The sequence below is a fragment of the Ptiloglossa arizonensis genome, chromosome 13 (assembly GCF_051014685.1).
Source record: "Ptiloglossa arizonensis isolate GNS036 chromosome 13, iyPtiAriz1_principal, whole genome shotgun sequence".
NCBI lineage: Eukaryota > Metazoa > Arthropoda > Insecta > Hymenoptera > Colletidae > Ptiloglossa > Ptiloglossa arizonensis.
In genome coordinates this window covers 5946234-5952715 of record NC_135060.1, presented here as the reverse complement: position 1 = coordinate 5952715, position 6482 = coordinate 5946234, and positions in this window count along the sequence as shown.

The window sequence follows — 6482 nt, the reverse complement described above, 5'->3', positions numbered from 1 at the left end:
TCAATTTGTACAAAATTGTAACGCTTTCCATCAATAGATTTCGATTAGTCTTTTTCGCGTCTTTCATTGGGTGTTTCTTAAATTTTGGAAAAATAGATAAATATTGTTGGCGTAAACATAGTTCGAATTTAAATGGGAAACATAATATTAGATTTCGTACACGCGGTTAATTAATTCCGTGTTACGTGTATCGAAAATTGTCCTATCGATCGGAACCGAATAGCACTTCGAATCAGCAAATTTATAGTAAAGTCAAGAAATAAAATTTCAAGAAGCTACAAATTATAATAGGGCAAAGGCTAAAGTGTACGAATCTTTGAAAAGATATTAAATTGTAGGTCGTTTACGCTTGTTTTATAAAATTGGGGCACAGTGTGACAGTGTGGCGTTAGAGGTACATCTTGAAGAACCCGCGTGGGGATCGACGCGTAAGCGAGGAGCCTAGATAAGAATAAAAGACAAAGGAGCGAGCAGGTGTCAAGGTCGATATCGAGAACCCTCGAAAGCGTTACACGATCAATCGTCACAGGATTATCACCATTTCGCTAGACTGCATTCATGACTTACGATCTAGGGTATGTCGGGGGATAGGAGAACGTCTGCGAGATAAGCGCAAGTAAAAAAAGTTGACTGGAAAAGTTAGAGAATTTAAAAATCAGAAGTCGAATCTCTTGGTCCGAAATCTTTAAACGGAATAGGCTTTGTACGGAGTGTAACCACAAGTATTTTTCAAGTCTTTCACACATGAATCCGACAAGGAGCGAAACAGTTAACTTTTCTTCTTTTTTCATTCTATAAGAACTTATATTTTTTATTTAAAAGAGTATTCGATCCTGGAATATCTTTCTTCCCGTATTTTTTATGGAGAAAATTGTCACTATTGTAAATTCTCGTGAATTGAGAATCATTTCGCATTCAAAATGAATCAGAGTTCCTATACTAAAAGTTCCATCGAAACAGGTATCACGGATGTCTTTTTTCATCAAAGAATATATAATATATTTGAAGTGGTTTTTCAAACGGGTCAATAAGAGCAAAATAAAAGAATTATTATCCTCTTGTTACGTGGAATGTTTAGAAATAAGATAATTTGACCGTGAGTTTCAAGATCGACTGAATTTCACGATAAACTTTTCGAAAAATTTCCATCGATTTGAATGCATAAATGCATCCGCGTATCAGTTGATAGAACAATTTGTATAATCGTCAGCGTTTTCTATTATTCCGTTTCGCTAAAAGATTACATCCTTCACGGTAATTATTCTCTTCTGTGATTAATGTCTGTCTTCGTCGTGGTGCTTCTACGCTCGTAGGTGCAAACGAAAGAAATCTACCGAGTGTAGTGTTTACAAGCGCGGAAGGTACAGTTTACAGAGACCGTTTTATGCGTGGTTTTGTGTCAAACCTTCGAGGATTCATTTCGCCAGATGATGAAGCATCCCGGGATTGAGAGTCTCCAGGAAAGTAGAAGACTTTCGTGAGCATCACGGGCCAAGCAAACATGGAATATTGCAAATTAAACTCGGCTCCGTATCCAGGCTGGCTGAAACTTTTTCTTGTCGGTTGCGAAATGTGAAATCATAGTTCACGCGCCACGATACAAATCCGTTTCCTATCTTTCGAAATGCGAATTTTTTCAAGGCCCATCGCAACGCGTGAATCATTCGATTGTTTACAATTTTGATGCAAGAAAGAGAAATCTTATCTTGCACCGGATAATAACTTATATTTGTTTTTTGGTTTATCGAGAATTTTTATTTATTTTACGCAAGATTGTCTGCTTTGATGCTACCTCGATAAGTATTGTAATTTCCATTACAATCTTGACCGTGTTGGTCTCTTGAAGGATAGACGAGTCCACGTTCGTGTGACGTGCTTGGTTATCACGGGCCAAGTAAATATGGAATATTGCAAAATAAACCCGATTACGAATCTAGAATGGCTCTAACTTTTTCTTTTTCGAGTTGCGAAATGCGAAATCATAGTTCGCGCGCCTCGATACCAATTCGTTTCCTATCTCTTGAAACGTGAATTTTTTCATGGCCCATCGTAGCGCGTGAATCATTCTATTGTTTACAATTTTGATGAAAGAAGGAGAAATCTTATCTTACACCGGTCAATAAGTTATACTTGTATTTCAAGCATTGAGATATTTAAGATTGTTTGCTTCGATGCTACCTCGGTAAGTAATTTTCGTTGTAATCGTGGCTCTGTTAGTTTCTTGGTTTACGTTTAGTGGTTCGGTTATTTTAAATATTCTAATATGGCAGCGACGGCTAAAATTGTGAACAAATATTCATAATTGACAACTTCCGGTAACAATTTGGTGCAAGATGTTGAATGTTAGTCGTCGAGTTTAAAATTGGTCGGAAACAACGTTAAAAATATTACACGAAGTACGTAAATTATAATTACCGGTACAATACTTTTAGAGATGTTCTGTAACTTTTAATGCAAGTTTCTAATCTAATAAAAAGATCACGTTTCAAGAGGTACACGTTCAACAAGTAGAATAGTTTGTAAAAATTCTCGTGGAATTTTCAGGACTGTTGCAAGTATAAAAAATGATGTATCTTGATTTATCATTACTTTTGTAAATTCGTTAAATTAATTTGTTTGTCGAGTATACAAAGCTTCCGTCCGAATATCGGACTTCCAAACATTTTGGGAACACAAGTTTTCGAGCGCGTTGATTGTGTTGATACGTGTTAATTGCTCCAACAACTGTCGTTAAACACAGAGTGTGTACAGGTCCGAAACCGTGTGTTTATTATTCTCTAAAACAGGTAAATTATTAACTATAATCGAGTCGAAGTAACAGAAAACGTCGGTAGTAATTTTGCGATATTTTATCGATTCTTTCGTCAACTTTTATTTTCATTTGTTTTTCTTTGTTCACGGTACACACTTCTCTGTTACAAAATTGTATAACGCGACATCATTTCGAGTGTCAAGTTTATCATAATTATGAAAGTTTGATAAATCTCGTTATTAATTACCGTTGAAAAATAGTTATTCGCTCCAATTGTTACGAAACGAGTTACGAAAACTTTCGATCCCCGAGGTTCTTCTGTTGACAAATTATAATAAACCAAACCGCAGCTTCATCTTTAATTACGAGAAGCTTGTCAAACTTTCGTATCGATTACCATCGAATATATTTTCTTTGCGCGAATAAGTGAATTTTCCGGATTCTAATTCGTTTTATCCTTTTCAAGACACTTTTGTTGAATATTACAATAACGATTGTGTTTAAACGGTAAATGAAAGTGATCAAGAGAGTAAATAAGATTAATTCGCGAGTAGGTTCAAAGTTGCGAATCACGAATCGTGTTTATGTGGTCGACGAAGAGTAATCCGATCGATTGAATTTTTTTGCGGTCATCTACGTTTTTAAGACAGCGACTAGGACGTACGAGTGATGTTTTTTCATCCTGGACAATAACGGAATTAGCAGGAAAATTAATCGAAATATTTGATTCTGAACAAGTTTCCGTCAACGTGTTACTTTTACGTTATTATTCGTACAACGAAAGCTCGGATCACGGAGATTAGAAAGCGACAATAAAAATCATAAGAAACCGCCTCTTCTTTCCCGTATCTTGTACACTGGATGTAGAACTTTCCGCGTCGGAGATTTAGTACATCTCTGGAGAATACTTCGTGCAAAATCAAACGCTTTCAGATGAGAATTTTAGGACACGTAACTTCTTTTGTTCGTTTTTCTGTGCCGGGCTCAAAGAAAAATAGTCACGTTTCACACAATACGCGTATATAATTCGTATAGTAATCGGCCTTCTTTTAACGATCCTTTAAATTTCTCAGAACGATACAGTAATTTCGATCCGGGGACTCTTACTCTCGACATTTCCTTCCGTGAATGGAACACCTAATAATTAAACCGGTAATTAAAATATTTTAATATCGGGGTTAATTTCTGAGGGGCTCGATCACTTACGTGGATAAACCTCGTAAACCTTAAACGCGAAGACTGATCGTTAAAACGACGCAAAGACTGTCCGCGAGCAATCAAAGAAGCTCAAAGATTCGCGCAACCGTTAACCGTTCTCGAATGAATTTTCTCCATACTGTTTCGTTAAGCACGGTGCATTCGACATGCACTTTGGTTGCACATTCGGTTTGAAACACGATCGACCTACCATCTCGAGACGTCCCGTTATCTCTCGACATCCCGAACCCCTGGAAATTAGAGTCACGGAATCACCGAGCTAAGGTGCATCAGAAATTGAACGAATTTCGTCGTCGGAATCGTTCCATCGGCTAAGGGGGGGGGGGGGGGGATCTAGTTATACCGGTATTACATTGTACGGGGGGTCTAGCCAAAGGAAGTTCCGAAGAAATTTCCAGAGTTCGTTCCACCTTCTGACGGAAATCAACGACTGGCGTTACTTTATGCAGGTTAAGAGAGAAATTCTTTCCTTGAAGTTCCGCGGCTGCAGTGCCGAATATAGGTTATCGGGGATGTAAGGAGTAAAGAGGGTGGGTTGCGTTGGAGGTCGGAGTCAAAGTGTAGAGAGGGAGAAAGAGAGAACGATAGAGTGGCGAGGGGGGAGGGGTTGGTAGGACAAAGAAGATCCTGAATATTGCTGACGGTGCCATCTTCGAGTGCTCTTCGTGCGGAGTTTCTCCGTTTAACTCGCTATTCCGTCCTCATCCTTGTTTTTCATCGTCCATCTTTTATCGTGGTTCCGCGGCTCTCGCGACCGACCGAGATCCCCAAACGGCCACGAACACCCACCTGATGTCGCCGACATCGCGAAACATCCCTCCCCCGTTACCTACGTGGATACACTCGTCCAGTCGGAACGATCCCTTTACGATTACGTTCGAGTTAATGTTACATCCGACACGCTCGCAACCGAGCTCACGACCGCCACGTTCAGGGAGTTAATCGATGCCCCGGGATTCGAGTACCGACCGAAACATATTTTTTCTCCTAGAGTTGTACGGACCGAATGTCTCCTCTTTAATCTCTCTCTCTCTCTTTCTTTCTTTTCGAGCGTTGTGAAAAACGTGTGGAAATTGATGAAATCTTAAACTTTTACAGGAAGAGCATTCTTTGAAAGTATCACGAGTGAATCAGAATATTGTATATGGAAAACCATTGATAAACCGATGCCGAGAAACTGGTCGTATTTTCGTTTAAATGATATTTCTCTACATCGGGTTTCTTGACGAAGGTCAACCACTATGGAGAGAACACTGACGTGTTAGAATTAAGAGAGAAAGATACTTGTTTTATCGGTTAATGATGAAAACATTTATTTTGTTCTTCGGAATTCTAAAATGTTTATATCTCGAAGGAATTTCATTTTCTTGATAGAAACTCGATCGACTTTTCACGGCAGGGTAGTAAACATTTCGAAAATTTGTCCGGGTTGAAAGTAATTACGAAGAACGTAGTAAGTGATCTCGACGCAGGGGTAGCTTTAATATCGTTAACAAGTTGCTACGAGTTTAGTGAAGTGTGAGCCGATACTGGTAGGATTATGTGTAGTAAGAATTCGAAGAATTTGGTATATGTTCGCCAACTTCTTCGATAATTGTTCAAAATTTTAAGTTGCTTCAAAGACCGTTAAGGTTACACGAATTACAATACGTAAACGTTCTACTGGATCAATGTTCTTTTTATTTTTGAGAGCAATGAGTTTCGTCGAAAAATTTTTGCATCGATACAGATAGACACCATTTGTTCGAACGAGGACAACTTTGTGCACGATGTTTAATTTTCTTACGGACAGTGGTGATTTTATTGCGATTTTCCATTCCCGATTACAATGCGATGTCGATTGCCCTACTATTTAAATAACGTGTTAATCCACCGTCTGTAAATTTTACAAAGGCTACGATAAATTGTATCGTTCTTGTAACAATTTGCTATCTCGTTGAATCTGCTGCTTTTTATCGCATAACGAACAATCAAAAATTCATTCTTCGTTAATAATTTTAATATTAAGTTAAATTGCGATCCACTTCTATACCACGTATGTTTCGTTACAGTTGTATTCTTTTATGTTCAGAAATATTCCTCTCATTCTTTTTGTAAAATTTGCACCGTTTTTTATATTCCTTGCCGTCGTACCGTTAACTTTTATCAAAAAATTCTCCTACAGATAAAGTAGTATTATATATTTCAAATAATCTGTTTCTCATATTTCGTTTCGAATTGTCATTGCGATACAATACAATTGCATACAATATCGTTGATACAATTTTCCGGGTAATTACTTTCTATCGGAGCATTTTTTACGAGTGAGATACATTCGATTGGACATTGTTCTTAATTTGTTAAAATTCGTAAATTCCACAGATCTGTTATTTGCATATTAGAAGTAACATTCTTCCGAAACATTTGTACACGTGTCCATTTTGGGGGATATTTTATTTCTTATAATTATTTCGCCAAAGAAACTTAAAAAAAACGAGAAGACCCGGTACACGTTCGTAAGAAGGGCGTTTTA